Raw genomic sequence first — 20,409 nt, 5'->3', positions numbered from 1 at the left:
TCTCTATTTGTTCACCTATTTTTTTTTATAAATTTATTTATTTTTGGCTGTGTTGGGTCTTCGTTTCCGTGCATGGGCTTTCTCTAGTTGCGGCAAGCGGGAGCCACTCTTCATTGCGGTGCGCGGGCCTCTCACTGTCGCTGCCTCTCTTGTTGCGGAGCACAGGCTCCAGACGCGCAGGCTCAGTAGTTGTGGCTCACGGGCCCAGTTGCTCCGCGGCATGTGGGATCTTCCCAGACCAGGGCTCAAACCCGTGTCCCCTGCATTGGCAGGCAGATTCTCAACCACTGCGCCACCAGGGAAACCCCCACCTATTTTTAAACGAGTTTATCTTGGCATTGCCGCCTCTTAAAAGCCGGAGTTGAGCTAACCCCCCCTCCTCCCTAGCGATCCTGAGATGACAAGAACATGTGACCTCTGCAGAGCAGTCATATTTGGGGTTGTTTTTAAAGCAGGGGGATGGCCAGAAGGGTCCTTCCAGAGCCGGGGTGGGTAGGTGGTGTTGGGAACAAGCGTTGCAGACAGAGAAATCTGTTTATCTTCACACTCCAGAGAGGCAATCCCTCTTCCCGTGACAGCGGAGAGTACTGTAGCAAGCACATTCCAGGAGCGGAGAAGTGTGGACTCCCCGGCCAAGTGGCCTTCTCCTAATCAGCAGTGGGTCTCAATGAGATAAAATGGGGCGAGAGCAGCAGGAAGCCTGTTCCATCTTTCTCTCTAGGTCTTCAGAAGAAACTTTGATCAAAGGAGAAGTGGTATTTGTGAAGAGCCGAGAAAACTTGAAAGAAAATCGCAAGGGGCATTGGATATTTGTTTATATTTGTCTGGGTTTCTGGGGCAGTCTGGCCTGCAGCTATTCAGCAGCTCTGCCCTGGCTTCATCTCTCCACCCCTCACCCCATCAATTCCCCCCGACAGAGAGCTTTTCTGAAAGGTAAAACATTTCTTACAATTCTGTCATTTTTCCAAGTACCTGATCCATCCAAAATGTTATAGGCTAAGAAGGAGCTGTGAGGGTTCAATTGGATTTTACAATTTTTATTATGTATAAGAGTAGAAACCCTCAGGAATGCTCTTATCTTTGTCTCCAAGGCCTCAGAAAGGAAGGCTTGTGGACACAGACTGGACAGAGAGAAACCAAATGCGTGTGTGTGTGTGTGTGTGTGTGTGTGTGTGTGTGTGCGCACTGGGGGGACATTTTTTTCCGATCAAAGAGTTTCATTTGGTGTCCTTCTTTCTCTCCTCTTCCCTTCCCCTCCCCCCTTCATCTCAGATCAGTTTGAAAAGGACTCAGATCTCTTTTCCCACACACACATACTGACCTGATAGTGGAGGAATGAGTGGGGGAGGGGTCTGTTCTGGTGTGGAGTGGAGCCAACTGAGCATCATCAGACTCTGTTGTAAAGACGATCCTGGGGCTTCCCTGGTGGTGCAGTGGTTAGGAATCCGCCTGCCAATGCAGGGGACATGGGTTCGAGCCCTGGTCGGGGAAGATCCCACATGCCACGAAGCAACTAAGCCCGTGTGCCACAACTACTGAGCCTGCGCTCTAGAGCCCACGGGCCACAACTGCTGAAGCCCACGCGCCTAGAGCCTGTGCTCCGCAACGGGAGAAGCCACCTCAGTGAGGAGCCCGCGCACCGCAGCGAGGAGTAGCCCCCGCTCGCCGCAACTAGAGAAAGACTGTGCAGCAACGAAGACCCAACACAGCCAAAAATAAAAAAGTAAATAAAATAAATAAATTTATAAAAAATAAAATGAAAAAGATGACCCTGGTAAAAGGAGACTGTGTATGATTGCTGGACAGCTTGGAGGTGCAAAAAGTAAAAACAAATGCCCCCAGACCAGACAGTAGTGTTGCTTTTGCTGCTTCACCCAGGACTCCTGATACTTGCCATGGCCTGAGTGTTTATGTTCCAGGCATTGTGTTCAGTACTGTGCACGAAGTGGCTCATTTCATGCTACTGACAACACTCCGTAATAGATTCGACCCCTGACTTCCAGATGGGGAAACTGAGGTTAAGGGACAGGAACTGGCCCAACGCTGCCTGGCTGGCAGAGCCAGTATTCACAACCAGGTCTGTCTCACTTCAAACCTTGGTCACTCTGCAATAAATGGTGCTGAATGGTGTTGCAGAGCATGGGCTCTAGGCGCCCGGGCTTCAGTAGTTGTGGCACACGGGCTCTATAGAGCGCAGGCTCAGTAGTTGTGGCGCACGGGTTTAGTTGCCCCTCAGCATGTGGGATCTTCCCAGACCAGGGATCGAACCCGTGTCCCCTCTGCAAAATGTGTTGATGTGCTTCTGCCACCACCTAAAAAACTGGAATCATCTGTCACTTCTTCAATAAAGCCTGATTCACATCTGGGACAAATAAATTCTGGTAGTTTGGGGCTGACCTCGCCCTTGCAAAAGTGTCAGAAAAACCAGTGCACAGCAACCGCGTTGGCCGCGCTGGCCCCGGCCGCCGAGGCCTCCGCCATTTTTGTCTTTCGCCACAGCCCTTGGTCAGTCTGCAATAAATGGTACTGAATGGTGATGTAGATATAAATCCAGGGCAGGGACTCCTCTGACAAGCGTTAGGCAATATACTGTCCACTACAATGCAATGAAATGAATAACATATGTTAGTAAACATGGAAGCCTTTGTGGGAGCAGAGGGACTGTGGCTCGGCTGACAGATGGAGACGTTATTGTATTCCTCATGGACTGTGGCACATCTGGAAACAGAGGCCAGCCTTGAAATCAGATGTATTCCAGACATGTACAGGTCCCCCTGCCTCCCCCCTGGAAAAACCTTTGCTGGGCCCTGCTGTGCCCTCCAGCTACGAGCCTGTTCTCTCCTCCCTTGCCCTGCCAAACTTTCTGAATGAAAAATGGAGCCACTCAGCATCCTGCTTCCTCATCCCCAGCCCCTGCACTCCAGCTTCCTCCCACTGCTCTCCTGAAACCTTGAAGAGGTCACCAGTGAACTACTCATTTCCAAATCCTACGACATTTGCAAATGCTCTGATGCTGTTTATCACGTTTTTTTCTCCCTTGATTCTGTGATTCTGTCCTGGGCGAATCCACTTCTGCCTTTGTCTCTTCTGTGATGTCAAAACACGGTCTTGGTGGACCAGGCTTTCTCCCTCTTCTCTTTTTTCTCCACCCTGTGCTCTCTTGGAAGCTCTCTGCTTCAGCTATCATCTGTGAAAAAGACATCCGAGGGGATTCTGTCGAAAAAGAACAGGATAGAACACTGGCCACTCCTCCCACACCGTGTGGGAGGTTTTCGGGAAGCCACATAATTACTTTCCTGTGCCTCACTTTCCTCATCAGTAAATTAAGGATGGCCATAGGTACTGCACAGGATCATCCTATATAAACTGTAAAGCACTGTGAAGATACTAATTATTGTGATTGTCATTATCTTTCTTTTCTCACCTTCTGCTCTAAAAATAGCACTCAGCAGCTTTTCCCCAGAAGTTGGAGCAGGACTTCTCAACTCCCAAAACTGCCATTCCCATCCCAAGGTGCATAAATATGGTGAGATATTAAAATGTACCAAGTGACATTTAACTGTGCAGACCCGCCACGAGAATTGTATGTCCTCCAGCTCGACTGAGCCCTGGCCACTTGCCAATAGCCCTCCCACAACTTCTGAAGCTCAATGCCCACACTGACTGCTGCTAACTTTCTCTCAGCTGAACTTTCCATTTTCTCTTCATCAACCCTCAGTTCACAGAGAAGATGAGAGCACCTCAGTCTTGGAATTAGACGTGGGTTTCAATTCTGACTGACTCTCGTAAGCTGAATGACCACGGCAATGCATTTAGCTTCTCTGAGCCCCAGGCTGCTCGTTTATAAGGAGGAAACTGTAATTGGTTGAATGGTGTCCCCCCCGCCCGCCCCCCCCCACCCCCCGCCGCCCAAAGCAAATACGTGACTCAGAATGTAACCTGATAACTCAGGATATGACCTTATATGGAAATAGAGTAGTTGCAAATGTAAGTAATTAGGATGCTGTCATACTAGAGTAGGAAGGACCCCTAATCCATTATTAGTGTCCTTATAAGAAGACGGCCATGTGAAGGCAGAGGGAAAACACCATGTGAAGGTGAAAGCAGAGACTGGTGTGATGCACCTACAAGCCAGGAGCACCAAAGACTGTCAGCAAACCACCAGAAGCCAGGAGAGAGACGTGGAACAGACTCTCGCTCAGAGCCGTTAGAAGGAACCAACCCTGCCAACACCTTGATTTCAGGTTTCTAGCCTCCAGAATTGTGAGGCAATGGATTTCTGTTGTTTGTGATACTTTGTTACAGCAACCCTGGGAAACTAATACAGGCACAATACTCATCAGGGAAGAGAGAACAGATTAAAGTGTTAGGCTGCTAGTATGGGATCAGCCCTGCCCCACCCTTCTGGGCTCCATGCTGCCTGCCTTTGCAGTCAAACTCTATCTTCCCTGTGGTCCCAAAGGGAGGGCGATGTCTTTCCTCTGCTTGAACACATAATAACCACCACCCCAGCTCTAGCCCTGATTCTTTCTTTACGCCATAAAATCCCGCCAGCTGTGGATCTGCTTTCAGAAGCTGCCATGATGGCCAGAGCCATGCCCCAGCCCCAGGCATGTGCCCCTCCATGCCATCCCCCACCCCTTCTTACTTGACCCCCCTCCTTCCGCCTCCCATCCTACTGACTGACTTAACTTCAATCACACCCTCACGTTTCCACCAACATGAAAAGAGAACAATCCCTGGAACTTACAGCCTCCTTCCAACAGTCACCCTATTTTCTCTTTCCATGACAACTGATTCTTCAGTTATATCATCCAAATCAGCAGTGGGTTTAAGATCAACTTCTTTGTTGGGTATACTTTTGTCCCCTCCAGCCTTTACCTCTCCAGCCTACAAAACACGGTAGACTGAGTTACTAAGAATGAGAGCAACATTTTTTTTTATTTTTAAAACAAAGACTCGTTTTCATTCTCCAACTTTTGGAGATTGGTCAGTAATAGCTCTTCTCTTACGCAACATTCGCCTACTCTAGAGGTTAATTTATTCTTTCCCCTTTCTGCGGGGACCTCTGGCTGTGAGGTAGATGCTGCTTATGATTCTGCATAGCTCACAAAGATTCCTCCTTCTCTGAGGAGTGGCCCCGCCCCACAGGGCGGGCCCCAGAGGCCACATCCATACCATGTGACCCAGTGACCTTGGCCGTAGCTGATTAATCCAGGGGTGCTCATCCCCCCTTGGGTCCCTCCCTAGAACCAGAGGTATGGAAGAGAGAGGCAAGGGATCCTTGGCCTTGTTGAGGCTAAGTCATGTCAGTAGCAGGACTCCACTGCACAAGCACCCAGAGATGTCCTGGATCCTTTCCTTGCTTTCATCTTAGTCTTTTTTTTTTTTTCATTTTTTTATTGAAGTATGGTTGATTTACAATGGTCTGTTAATTTCTGCTGTGCAGCAAAGTGATTCAGTTATACATATATATATATATACATTCTTTTTTAAAATATTCTTTTCCATTATGGTTTATCACAGGATATTGAATATAGTTTCCTGTGATATAGAGTAGAATCTTGTCATTTATCCATTCTATATATATTAGAGCTTACATCTGCTAACCCCAGACTCCCACGCCATCCCTCCCCCAACCCCCATCCCCTTGGCAACCACAAGTTTGTTCTCTATGTCTGTGAGTCTGTTTCGTATATAGGTTCATTTGTGTGGTACATACATACAATGGAATGCTACTCAGCCATAAAAAAGAACGAAATAATGCCATTTGCAGCAACATGGATGCAACTAGAGATTATCATACCAAGTGAATGAGAAGTCAGAAAGAAAGGCAAATACCATATAATATCACTTACATGTGGAATCTAAAATATGACACAAATGAACCTATCATCCGATTCTTTCCTATTCCAAAATAGACCCCACGGAGACTTCCCGGTCTCCTGTCCCACGTGTAAGGAGTCCTCTTTCCCGTCCACACAAAAAAGAAGAGTGCTGAACAAACCGAAAATCCATAACTCTTCTTAAATCCGTCAGAGAACTGAGGTCACAGGGCAAACCCTTGCCCCCAAAGTTGAAGAGTTAGACAGGAGGATACATAGAAACACGAGTAATTGGAGTAGAAGCCCAGGAGCATAAGGTTCTGCAGGAACAACGGCCAGTTTCCTTTTACCCAGCACTGACGTCTGGCTTTCAGCAAAACAGACCCTCTCCATTCTCGTTCTTAGTTTAACATACACAGTGTTGGCTCCTGTTCAGCGCCAATGATCACAGCCTAGACATTTCTACATTCTTTCACATGGACAGTAGCTACCAAGTGCCCACTAGGTGAAAAGTGGGTGCCAGCCTCGATGAGAAATGTGAAAACGGGGGAGTCCTCCTTTCCTGGGACTCACGACCAGTCGAAAGCAGATTTACAAAAATAATGTTCAATACACGTTTGGTTGAGATCTTCCGCTAAAGCAGAGGCATCAGCCAGTGCTATGGGAAATTCAGCTTGTGAGTGTTCAGGAAAGCTTCAGGAAAGCAAGTGACAGTGAACTGGGTCTAAGAGGGTTTCAACAGACACAGATGGGGGTGGGGGGGTGGTCCTGTACATGGATGGAAATGAGAATGTGGAGAGTTTGGGACCAGAATGTGAAGGATAAAGAATGGGAAGGGACTGAAAGGGGTGGGGGATGGCCTGCCGTTGTGGGACCAGACTGTGATGAACATAATACATTTGACAGCTTGGTGTAAGATGAACTAGAAAGAAGAGAGACGGTTAGGGAGGTCACTGAAGCAGATCAAAGAAGTTCTTAAAACCCAGACTAGATGGAGGTAGTGGGAGGGAGGAGAGAGACACAAGCTGTATGGCAGGTAGGATGGGTGAGACTCACTAACTGGATGTAGGTACATTAAGGGGACAAAAGGAGACAGAGATGGAGTCTACCTCCACTGATCCGTTTCTTCACCCCTTACCCTGTCTAGACCTGGCGAGCTTCTGCGCTTTGCCGTCTCAGAGGGCCCCACCTCTTCTCTGAGCCACCATGGCCGGCCTGGCCTGTGTACAGGAAGATGTGGGTCCTGAGACCATCTTAGGGGGTGCATCCTTAGCAGAACCTCACCGGCACGGGTCAGCATCAAGGGCAAGGCATCTGTCACTGTTCCACCATTTACGTGCCTTGCATTTTAATCCTATCCCTATTAAGTCACAGATTTTCCAAACTGTAGGTAATCTTGCAGATCACAGCATCTAATGCTCTCATTCACATCTGAGGAGACTGGAGTGCAGAGGAGTTAAGAAGCCTGCCCAAGACTAGCAACTAACTGTTCTTAGGGTTGGGCAAGGAACCCCAAGCAGGTAACGTGACCGCTCTGGTTCGGAGCATCTTCATCTGTAAATGGAAATAAAAGTGGTGCTTATTTCACAGGGTTGTAGCTCGAATGAAATAAGACTGTAAAGGTAAAGTGCTGAGAGCAGTATCTGGAATATACAACAGATGTGGGCTATTACGATTGTTGGCTGCTCAGACATCATTATTGCTGTGTCACTTACAGCTTTGAACATATAAGTAATTCCCCCGTTCAGTCAGCACCTATTTACTGAGTATCCACCCTGTGCCAAGCACTATGCTAGGTGCTGAGGGTAGAGTCAGAGCCTGCCCTCAGCTATTGTACAGGTCACTGGTTGCTGGCACAAAGCAGGTCAGGAGAGAGAGCTCCAGGAGAAGAGTGCTGCAGACAGCAGGAAAGTTTTCAAGAGAAGGCATTTGATCTCCTTAAAGAATAAGTCTGCAGCCTGGGGAAGAGGAGGAAGAGAGCCTCACAGGCATTGCAGCCTCAGGGATATCCTGGCAGAGGCACAGAGCTGAGAAGCGAGGGAGGCAGTGGTAAGAAAGGAGGCTGCAGAGGGACCCTGGGGCCACAATGTGGAAGGTTCTTATAGGTAAATTGCAAGCTTCCGGTCTATCCCTTGGGGTAGTTAGCCCAGTGCTTAATTCAAAAAATGACTTGATGGATTTCTCTTTCTCCCTTAGACACATATGGAGAAAATGGATTCATTCTCAGCTTCTGTTATCACCACTCTACCTTTTTGATTCCCAAATCTGCATTTCCACTTCTCTTTTCTCTACCAGGAGCCCCACATGGCCAGATGGCTTTGTAGTTGAAATGTTTTAATATTCCTACACCCCACTATTTCCCATGACGCCCTTACTCTTCCCTTAATCAGGCAGCTAGACCAGAGGATATTCAGTGCCTTAGTCTGTGGAGGAAAAACTTTTGACACTTTAAAGTTCAGGCCTTGGACGGACCCTCAGAACACAGAAAACAACAACAGCAACAAAAGACCTGATGCATGCACCAGAGCTGGCTTGGAAGAGAAACAGTGATAAAAATCATTAGCAGGAGTGGGAAGCAGCCGCATAGCCCAGGGAGATCAGCTCGGTGCTTTGTGACCGCCTGGAGGGGTGGGATAGGGAGGGGCTATGGGGATATATGTGTACATAGAGCTGATTCACTTTGTTATACAGCAGAAACTAACACACCATTGTAAAGCAATTATACTCCAATAAAGATGCTAAAATATAAATAAATAAATAAAGCTCAGGCTGCCATCTCTCCAAAAAAAATCATTAGCAAGAAGCTCCCTGAGAAAGGAGGCCTGTGCCCTGCCTGCCTCTTCTAACTTGGCCTGGGGTGTGTCGGTGGGAAATGGGGAGGAAAAGCGCAGGTGGGTTTGGGCAGGCTGAAAGCAGAGGACACCCATCCCCTTGTCCTTGGAAGACCCCAGAGGCAGCACAGCTCAGAGTGTATATGGTTGTGTGAGTATCTGAGCAGCTGGCACCAGGGTGGTAGAACGAGTTCCCTTGAGCCTCAGAGGCAGAGAAGAGTCAGGAACAAGAGACAACTCAGCTCTGAGTTGTATAGAAGGGAGACTAAGTACAAGATGGCTGTGTATGAGCCCTCCAGGGCTTATACCCAGCCCTAAGGGAAAGTGGCAGAGTCCTCCTAAATTTCTGTCACCCTGAGGGAACAGGACTCATAGAAAAGTAAATTTACTTTTTTTTTTTTTTTTACACACCTGGGGTTTGGGGGATATCCCCAACACCCACCTAAAAAATTTAAATTTTAAACTCACTCTGTGTAATTTATTTCAATAAATGCTTCTTGGGCAGCCACTAATTGCAAGGCACCCAAAGGAGTCCAGTGGTGGGGGCAGACACCCAAACATGTGCAGACTCAAAGTACAAGCAACATACTGTGAGTGCACGGAGGAAACACTCCTGCGTTCTGGCTGGCGGGAGGGCAAAGCCTTGAGGAAGCGGCTGGCATTGGCCTGGGGCCTAGAGACGGGTAGGAAATTGATAGGGAAACAGCAGTGGTTTCCTACTGTTGAAGAAGTTGGCAGAGCTTAGAGCACAAGGCTGGAGTAAGGGTCCACAGGGGACAAATCCCCATTTAGGGATTTGGCATAATACTAAGCTTTTAACCTAAATTCTCTTCTTTATCCTTACAATAATCCTAAATATAAAAATTATTATCCCATATGGGAGTATTGTCTTCCCACTTCTACTCTAATCCTAATAGTGTCTAAATAACTAGGATTTTTTCCCAAGATGTTCTGTATCATCCGAGGGGTTTTTTTTGTCATGTACTTATTGTTTTCTTAATGAAAACAATTTTATTTCTTTTTTTTAACAAAAATAATTTTAAACCAAGCCTCTGAAGTGATCTTGTCTTTAAATTTTCTTCCTGATCTTCATCCAGCTATTATAATTTCATATTTCTTTTCCTCAATACAATTTCACACTAATATTTAATGGTTCAGGGACCAACTGACTCATTCCTACCTGTATGCCTCTCACCATTTGCTTCCTCCTCTAGGATTTCATTCAAGCTGTTTTCTCTTTCCTCCCCTGGAATATCCACCCTGACCTTGGTCACCCTAGCCACACCTGTGCATTAAATCATACCCATTCTTCAAGACCAGGCTAACACGCTGCCTCCTACATGAAGCCTTCAGGAAGTCTTCCCATCAGAATAACTCCCTTTCTCTTTGCTATCCCCGTGAGCATCGCTTCTGTGTCTTTATGTGGTTGTATTTAAGTTCTACATGCGCATATTTTTCTTCCTCTTTCACTAGATTGTGGGTCCATGTCTTATATTACGTGTGTGTCCTCTGCATCCCCGTTGTTCACATTACAGATTTTTAGTCATATAAATAAATATTTTTTTGAATTGAATCAGAGAGAAACAAACCCAAGTTTCTCCATCAGGTGTTCCAGGCCTTCCCTTCCCGTATTCTGTTCCTCCAGCGTATACACTAGATTTTTGTGAGGCCATGATCATTAACGCAATCATTTCCTCTTCCCCTGGTCATTTTCTCCAAAAACGGAGGCGGAAGGAACTAGATGAACATCTGGCAGCCAGAACTGCCCTAGTCCTGCTCCGAGTCCTCAACAGGCAAACACCAGGGGGTGTGCGTGTGGGGTGAGGGGGAGGCTCTGGACTTCTAACCTTTGGAACCGCCTTCTCTGGGGGGACCCTGATGCTGGGGGCAACTGTGGTTTCAGGGAGCTGAGATCACTGCGACTGGAAGCCTGGAAAATACCCAAAAGTCGGACCTAAATTCCAGAAGATTTTTGAAAGAAAGGAAAAGAAGTGCAGAGGTAGAGAGGACTCATGGTGAGGTCTTGCCGATTTCCTTTTGAAATTGATGGAGAGAGGTTAATGAGCAGGAAACGTCCCTGTGTCAGTTAAGTTATAGTGAGCAAGTCCATGAATTTCTCTTTGAAAGATGTCTGTCCAAATGTGCTTTAAAGTGTTCACCAGGGGAAAAGACAAAGTTCTTTTAGTAAGAAATCGTTGTCCAAAGTACAACATAAGCAATGGACGAGTTAGATGCCAGAGAAACCAAATACAACCATATGCTGAGCGTATCTTGTGTGCAAAGTCTTAGAAGCTTATATTAAAGTCCTTAAGTAGTTTGGGGCTGAAGGCAAAAGGTTAGCACTTGGGAAAGGTGCTCAAAATGTCTTACTCCACCTTCTAGAATACAAACAATTATACATAAAGAATAGTTTGCAAGAACAAGAGTAATCCAATGTCTTCATTCCTAGAGAGAGATTATGGAAAACAGAATGTGGCCTGTCTTTAATTCTTTATTTATCAGGAACAAAAAAAGCATAGGCATTTTAACTATCCAGACTAACAAAATAAAAGCAAGAATAACAAACAAAAAGCAAGAATATATCATGCAGGGACTTCCTTGGTGGTCCAGTGATTAAGAATTCATCTTGCAATGCAGGGAACGATCCCTTGGCGAGGAATTAAGATCCCACACACCACAACTACTGAGCCCATGAGCCTCAACTAGAGAGCCTGCATGCTGCCAACTACAGAGCCCACGCTGTCTGGAGACCACGTGCCACAACTAGAGAGCATGGGTACCACAACTAATGAGCCTGCACGCTCTAGAGAGGAGCCCGCGCACTGCAACGAAGAGCCCACGCGCTGCAATGAAAGATCCCACGTGCCTCAACTAAGACCCGAAGCAGCCAAAAAATAAATATTAAAAAAAAATAGAATATATCTTACAGTCCAGCCTTCTCATATTGTTGATGAGAAAAAAATGAGTCCCCAAATGATTGAATGACTTGCTCAAGACCATCAAAGACATATTTAAACTCATCAACTCAGAGAAGCCAAAGGGAAATAATGCCAAGATATAAAATGATTTTTATATCAATAGCATGAGGGATGGGAGATCACCCCTGTCCAGTCTCCATGGCTTTGGCTACCCTGCTAAACGGGAAGAGATTTGAATGCCAGCATCTGGTTGTCCATGTGCCCCTAGGCTGGGGAGGTCAGCCAGTGAGTCAGTTTCCAAATCATGCTGGTTTTTAGAAAATGGCCAAGCAGGGAGAGACTAGAAAGAACGGAGGGAGGGACAGAAAGTTGAAGCCTTTTAAAAGCTCTCCACAAAAGGCAAAGAGTTCTCCTTGACCAATTCTGACCCCAACTGACCTCGTGACCTTGTTACCCAAGGTCAGCTTAACACTTTAGAAATGGTCCTGGCTGGCTCTGTAACCTCTGTCACTCACAACTAACAAATATGTCTTTACAGGGGTCACCTCTTGGCCAGAAACTGGCAGATTCTTTCCTTTCAATTCACATATTACCCCCAAAGTCTCTTTGGTTTCTATCAGGAAATTCAGGCTGTCTAATTTGAAACCTTTTTCGCTAACACAGGATGCTGCAGTAATTGTCACTAACACAGAATTCTCTAGAGAGTCTACATTAATACACAGTTTGGAAAGTTGAGTACATTTCATAGCGATACTCAGAGAACAAACATAGTGTATGTCCCTATGTATGTTCATGCTGCTACTCAAGATGGAGAGAGCACTGAAAACTTAAATTTTAGGGGTCCAAATAAATCTTGTCTTTGGAGGAATTGTCAACAGTCTCTCTGATGCATAGAGATGCTTAGAGAAAAAGAATGGGGGCCTAAGTAAACAATCATCAGTTATTCTCATCACATTATCACATGTTGAAAGATCAAGGACAACTTGTTTAGAGTGAGGGGTCTCCATGTGCAGTTAGACAGTTTAAAAGACTGCAGGTACTGTATGCAACACGGTTTCAGTTTTACTCAAGTTTCAATTTTATTCAAGGCAGGAGAGCAATCAAAAGTTATAACTAGTCCCCAGCCTTCAAGTTCCCTATAGTTACTGTAAAGATATCTTATTACTCAAGGGATTTACCATCGCAAGATTCTCTCTGGCTTGTCTTCCAATTCATGTAAGGTGCCTTCCAAATTCAGAAAGGGGCATGAGAACAGGAACATGGCCATCTCTAGAAGCTGGAAAGTGCAAGAAACAAGATTCTTGCTAGAGCCTCCAGAAAGGAAGGCAACCCAGCTGACACCCTGATGTTAGCCCAGGGAGACCTGTGTCACACTTCTGACCCACAGAGCTGTAAGATAATAAATCTGTTGTTTTAAGCCACTGTGTTTGTGGGAATTTGCTACAACAGCCATCCAAAAATAATACATTGACAAAAATCTAAGGATAAAAAACGTTTACTGTTATTTTCAGACACTAAATTGGGGGGGCGGGTAATTTGTTACGCACCAATAGATAACCAATACAGATGTTGATGCCTCAAAGTGGGCTGCTGACAAAATAAAAAACTTAAAATGTGAGAGAAATTTGGAGCCAGACAATGGGAAGAACCTTTAAGGACTTTAAGGAGAGCATTAGTAAAAGACTAAAGGGCTCTGAAGAGACTGTCTGTTGAAGCCTGGTGGCCTTTGAGAAAGCTGACACTGAGGTCTTACAGGCAAGTTGGGAAATTGTTATTAGAAACTGGAGGAAAGGTGATCCTTGTTATGCAGCGGCAGAAATTTTAGCAATGCTGTTGCCTGCGGTGACAGGAAAGTAATAAATGTATCTAAGGAACTAGGTACTCTAGCCAAAGAGGTTTCCAAACTAAGGGTTGCAGGTGCCTCTGGTTTCCCTTTGCTACTTCAGGTAAAATGTGAGAGAAGAGAGAAGGCAAAGAAAGGACTGTTCAACAGAAAGATCCCAGGAATTATTGGGTTTGAAAATGCGCAGCCTTTCCAGATGACGGCACATGATACTAAAATTAAGAAAACGAGTTTCCAGAGGAAAATAAAATCCAAGGCATTTGCGGGAAAACATGGTATATACAAAGATGAAGTTCGCTGTAGAATCCTTTGTTAAGACCTCATAAAAATTCAGGATGGTGCCTCAGAGAACCTTTCAGTTTAAAAAAAATGAGCTCCTAAGAAACTTAAGGGTGCTGCCCTTTACCAATGGGATGAGACTCTGGGGGGCCTTAGATGGTGGTGAACATATTTTGCATGTGAGAGAGAAAGGAAACCCTGGAGGCCAGGAAGTCAGGCCATGGATAGCCACCTTGCAAGATGAACTCCCAATTATTCTTGTTTCTGTGTATTCAAGTCTTTGTGTAGTACCATGTAGTCAGGGTTAGTCTACATGCCAAATACAGTATGGCAGAAGTAATGGTATGTGACTTCTTTAGCTGGGTCATTAAAGACGTGGTCACTTTTGCCTTGTTCTCTTGGATCATTCTGTTGTTAAATCAAAAAGTAAATACGGAGCCTGTGCTCCGCAACGGGAGAGACAACAGCAGTGAGAGACCCGCGTACCGCAAAAAAAAAAAAAAAGTAAATAAAACTAACAGACATAAGGCAATTGTTATTTGATAAGCAGAAGGGAAAGAGATTGGATGGCACTAGGTACTGGCTGCAAAAGGAGCAAAGGAAAGAAAACAAAAATACATTTTAACTATGTAGCAATTTTTTTCCTGGTACTTAAAAATGTCCTAATAGTAGTAATAATGATAGCTAACATTTTTATAATAATGATAGCTAATATTTGTTGAGTGTTTATTACGTTCCAGGAATTGTACATACATTCTCTTACTAATCCTTGCAACCCTAAAAGATAAATACTACTACTATCCCTATTTTACTGACCAAGACAGCTCAGGTTCAGAAAGGTTAAGGAACATAACCATGTCACCCGGCAGGTAAGCATACTGCCCCTGATAACCATTTTTCCTGTTTGCAGATACCAAAACTTTTTCTCTGACCAGACCATGATGTCTTGTTGACTTCTTACTCTCTGATAGCTTCCCAGGGTATTTATTGGCTTTCTTTCTGAACTGGGCTATGGCAGAGACTATATGTTCATTAAAACCCATTTCATTTACTACTGGGAAACCATCTACACTACATCTTCCCACCCACCCCCAGTTAGAAAGATTTGGTCATGGGGTTGAGTTCTGGCCAATGGAAAAATGGGCTGCAATGATGTACCATACTTCCAAAACTGGCCCATAAATACCTTCTGCACAGTCCTCTACTCTCTCTCCTCCTCAGTCTGCTGTCCAGATGTAGAATCCCCAGCAGAGGATTGTGAAGCCCTATCTGATGGTGGGTCCACAGGATGAAAGGATGCTGGGTCCCTGAATGACCACGTGGATCTTCATCCACTAACCAGGAATATTTACACTGGACATAGCTTAGCGTGAAGTAAACTTTTATTGTGTTAAACTGTGAAGTTTTACAGCAGCTATTGTTCTTTATTATACATAAAACATGGGCCTACCAAAAAGGCATGCAGAAACAAAACTTGATCAATTCATATCATAAATTGCTCAGCACCTTCCTTATATGAAGCGCCTTCCTGTCTGGTAACAGTTGCTACAAATATCTAACAAATTATTTTAGAGTCAATTCTTATAACCTAAGGTGACTGTTATATGCAACATCAATATCTAGAAGAGATGCATATAAGTATACCCTACAAATCAGTGAGTAACCCTATTTGTTAGGCCAGGTGGATTTGAAGCTTCCTGGTCATTATAGACATGGAATTGGATACCTGTGCGTTGATTCCAATAGTTCACAGGGAGGAAAGCTTGCATCAGATATTTTTCTGACTCTTTATAAGACAAGAATCCTCATTATATTCATTGAGAACAAAATCTGAGCTCTTTTGGAGTATTAAATGCTTGACTGAACGTGGAGCTCAGTTGCACATTATGTATGCAAATATAATATGGTTAACATTTATTGAGCATTTATTTGCTGTGTGCCAGGCACTCTGCCAAGCTGTTTATATGTATTATCTCATTTAGTCTTTGTAACAACTCTGTGATATAGGTACTAATTATTATCTACCTATCACAAGCAGGGAAACTGTAGTTCAGGGGATTAAACAACTTGCTCAATATCTGAAGGAAAAAAATTTGAAATCAAGTGGTCAGATTCAAGATTAGAGAATTCACTCTTGATAACTACAATGACTATAAAAATAAAAATGAAAATTTGGAAAGAACTTCACGTATATAGTTAATTTCATTTCAAATCAGGTGAAGTTTAGTAGTTAACATGAACTTTTTTTTTTTTTTTTGGCCAGTGTAGTCTAAGACTTGGATTTCTGTTGAACTAAAATGAACAAACAAACACAAAAACAACCATTAGGCAAAAACAATTTAGTGAAAGAGACATAAGTCTAATAAAAGTTTGAATTTTTGTTTTGCTCTTATGAGTGTTCATATAATAACTTAGAAAACCATGGATGGTAGTCTTAAACCTAAGAGTGAGGCAAGAAATATATTTCTATTCTCAGAGTGGTTGGGAGACAAAAAGGTATTTATTTGGTGGTGAAATCAGAGACTGGCATCAAGAGTGGAGAATTCGTTGCTTAATCCTCTCTCAGCAAGTTGGGACCTTACAAACCCATGAAGTTAGACCTGTTTATCACCTTAGAACATAAAGTATAACATTTTGTTTTAATTTCTATGTCTTCTAAAACATTATCCTGTTTCCTTTCAAAGATTACTCATTCTTTGTCTTTTTTCTCTCTTTGGATTTTCCATTTCCACATCTAATTTATTTATCTCACTTTTTACATTCTTCAACAGACAGACATTTTTCATTAACCTGTTCTTTTAATTTATCTAGAGCAAAGAAAATGCTAAACTGATCCCTGATCGAAGAAAATCAGACTTCTACTCATCATTTCTTTAAGAAATAGGAAAAAGAAAATGTCCAATAAGTTTTTATTCACTGTTTTGTGATGAAAATTTTAAAAAGTACTACAGAATAGCTGGTAAATATTGTATGAGATCAAGTTTGTGAAAACATTTGGTAAACTATAGAAATTATATAAATGGAAGGCATTATTATATAGTATTTGTTTTACTTTTTAGAAAAAAACACTCTTGAAATTTCTTTCATATTACAAAAATTTTAAGTTGAGATAAGTTAGTCAAAACTGAAAATAACTGTTCAAAACACAGTTTTCTCTCTAATTTTTTTAGTCACAATCAGAGAATCTTACAAGCTGATAAAAGTTAGTAAAATTGTTTTTTTCTCTTGAGAAATTTGCAACGCAGAAAGACCCCACTAGTTTTTGGAACGACAGATGAAAAATAACACACACCGAATGTAAACTGGTATAGCCACTATGGAAAACAGTATGGAGTTTCCTTAAAAAACTAAAAATAGAGTTATCATATGACCTAGAAATTCTACTCCTGAGTATATATTTGGAAAAGACAAAAACTCTAATTCAAAAAGATACATGCACCCCACTGTTCATAGCTGCACTATTTACAATAGCCAAGACATGGAAGTAACCTAAATGTCCATTGATAGGTGAATGGATAAAGAAGATGTGGTATATATAAACAATGGAATATTACTCAGCCATAAAAAAGAATGAACTATTGCCATTTGCAGCAACATGATGGACCTAGAGATTATCATACTAAATGAAATAAACCAGTGAGAGAAAGACAAATATTATATGACATCACTTACTTGTGGAATCTGAAAAAATAATACAAATGAACTTATTTATAAAACAGAAGCAGACTCACAGACATAGAAAACAAACTTACAGTTACCAAAGGGGAAGGGGGGGTTAAATTAGGAGTATGGGATTAACAGATACACACTACTACATATAAAATAAACAACAAGGATTTACTGTATAGCACCAGGAACTAATTATATTCAATATCTTGTAATAACCTATAATGGAAGAGAATCTGAAAAAGAGTATATATGTATATATATGTAACTGAATCACTTTGCTGTACACCTGAAACTAATACAATATTGTAAATCAACTATACTTCAATTAAAAAAAAATCCACACCAAGTCCCATGATGAAATTTCAGAGCATCTTGGATAAAGAGAGAATCCTAAAAACATCCAGAGGGAAAAATCAAGCCATATTCAAAGAATTAGGAATCACAATAATTTAAAGGACTCTTCGACACAAAATAATGCCAGAAGACAGTGACTGTCTTTAAAATTTTGAAGAATGATGATTTTCGGTGGAGAATTCTGTATCTTGCCACACTGTCAATCAAGCATGAGAGTGAAACAAAAGCATTTTCAGGTATTCAAGGACTCAAATAATACCTCCCAAGCACCCTTTCGTGGAGATCTACTACAGGATATACTTTAGCAAAATAAAGGAATAAGCAAGAAAGAAGACATGGGATCCAGGAAACACAACTCCAACTCTGGAGAATTAGATAGGAAAGTCCCAGGACAAGAGCTATACAGCAGCTGATAGAGTCATCAGCCCAGACTGGAGGAGGGAGTGGAGGCTCTGACTGGGGGATGGGGAGGGGTGCACAGAACTGCTTGTTCTCATCATGAATCTTTATGTTCATGTGTTACTTTGATAACTTTTAACTTATATCCTGTCTTGGATTATCCTCTCTGCCACTTAAGCACATTCCTCCCCAGCCCAGTCCCCGCAGCACTGTTACAGCACATATCACAGAGCCTTATCAGCATTTGTTTATACGTCTGTCTCCACAGTTATGATGTGAGTTCAATGAGGGTTGGGGCTGTGTCATTTCACCTTGATTTTCTCAGCCTCCAACAGAGTGCCTGAGTATGTGTTTGCCCAATTAAACCAAATACTGATTAAGATAGTTGCCTGTAAGAAATTCCTCAAAAAGAGCATTTTATATTGACATGATAGGATTTCAAACCAGAGAAAAAAGTCTATTTCAAACAATTAACATTCTCCTGACATTAATATTAAACTCTCAACAGATGAAATGATTATGTCTACAAAATGCACTAATTCATTCATCGAATAGATATTGTGTCCACTTTATGCCAGAAAATCTTCAGCTTGCTGTAAGCGAGATAAAGTCCTCTAGTGGGAGAGAGAGGAAATAAATACAGCACGAGTAAATATATGCAATAATGCTGTGCTAGGAACAGAGAATGACAGTGGGGGAGAATGGGGTTTTCCCTTAGATGGGGTAGCCAGGGAAGTCCTCCTTTTTCCCCTGTTCTTCCTTCCTCTGCTTCCCTCCACCCTATTAGAAAATGGGGCAGCCTTAGAAAACACACAGTGAGATTTTAATCTGGACTCCCCTGAGCTGAGTCAGATTCTTCAAGTAGAGATGGACAAAAAGAGGGCAGCTCCTCTCTCCTTCCCTCCATTTAAGGTGATAAAACAAAACCACCTTTATGGGACTCAGAAAAGGATTTCTTGCACCCTCAAAGGCTGTGAAGAGGCCACTGCGAAATCTTTTAAAAATTTAACACTCCACTAGTACAAAAGCTTTGAACTGAAAGCAGGTAGCCAGGGTACCACTCCACATTAGCTGCTGCCATTCAGTGATAAATGGGATTTGACTGGTATAAATGGGAATATGATTGCTTAGCGGACATCAAGCCTAAGTGAAACTTTAGGAGTCAAGCTTTAAAATTAAAATCTCTTCTAATTCCTGAAACATTCATAATTAAGGGGGATCAATTTTTGTCAGTGCTCGTAGTAAGTCATACCTACCACTCCCAAAATATATAATCATACATATTCATTTTGGAAAATGAAAACATATCAGACTTTTCAGTCTTCGTTCACAGGTATGTTATCACTAAAAATGCTACAAGAGGGCTTCCCTGGTGGCGCAGCGGTTGGGAGTCTGCCTGCCGATGCAGGGGACATGGGTTCGTGCCCCGGTCTGGGAAGATCCCACATACCGCGGAGCGGCTGGGCCCGTGAGCCATGGCCACTGAGCCTGCGTGTCCGGAGCCTGTGCTCTGCAACGGGAGAGGCCCCAACAGTGAGAGGCTCGCGTACCGCAAAAAAAAAAAAAAAAAAAAAAAAAAAAAAATGCTACAAGAGAAAGTTGCTCTACATGACTAAGTTAATCTTTATTGGTAGACTATTTTAAAAATAATAAATATAAGGCAACTGCTAACCTGTTAAGTCATCAGTCATAGTTATTTTAATAAGAAGTTTGAACTTGCAGAATATAAATTTTCTGAAAAAAGCTAGCCAAAGCAAACACATTATAATCTATTTGTATGGTTATATATGTTCCTGCATTTATCTACCTTTTCTTCTCTAACTCTTATAGACAAGAGGTCTAGAAAACACCTTGCAGGGATTCAAAAATGTTTAAAAATCTTATAGTAACTTTAAAGATTCTATGTCCACAATTACAATTATGAAAACTATTCTCCCCAGTCACCTTCACATAGCGTCTATCCCTTGCCAATGATAGCCATACAATCTGCAAACTAGAGAAATATATCCGCACCTTTGTTAGCTGAAAGAATGTGTGCTTAGTGTCAAGGGTCTACAGGTTTATGAGCTCCTAGATAGAGCTGGTGAACGATTTAGATACAGCCACACAGCAGACAGTAAACAGAAATTACTAAATACCACTAGTACTCTTATTTATGGTAGATAGGAGAAGGAGTAACAGCAAACCAATATAGAGTGTTGGGCTTGAAATTTCCCATTGATACAAAATGCGTTTTCAACGTGACATTAAATACTTACCAATTGATAGAGGTCTTTGAGGGGGTGCTCAAG

Source organism: Aethalodelphis obliquidens, unplaced genomic scaffold (genome assembly GCF_003676395.1).
Source record: "Aethalodelphis obliquidens isolate GAN/ISIS:26980383/991018 unplaced genomic scaffold, ASM367639v1 scaffold26, whole genome shotgun sequence".
Lineage (NCBI taxonomy): Eukaryota > Metazoa > Chordata > Mammalia > Artiodactyla > Delphinidae > Aethalodelphis > Aethalodelphis obliquidens.
This window is presented reverse-complemented; position numbering follows the sequence as displayed.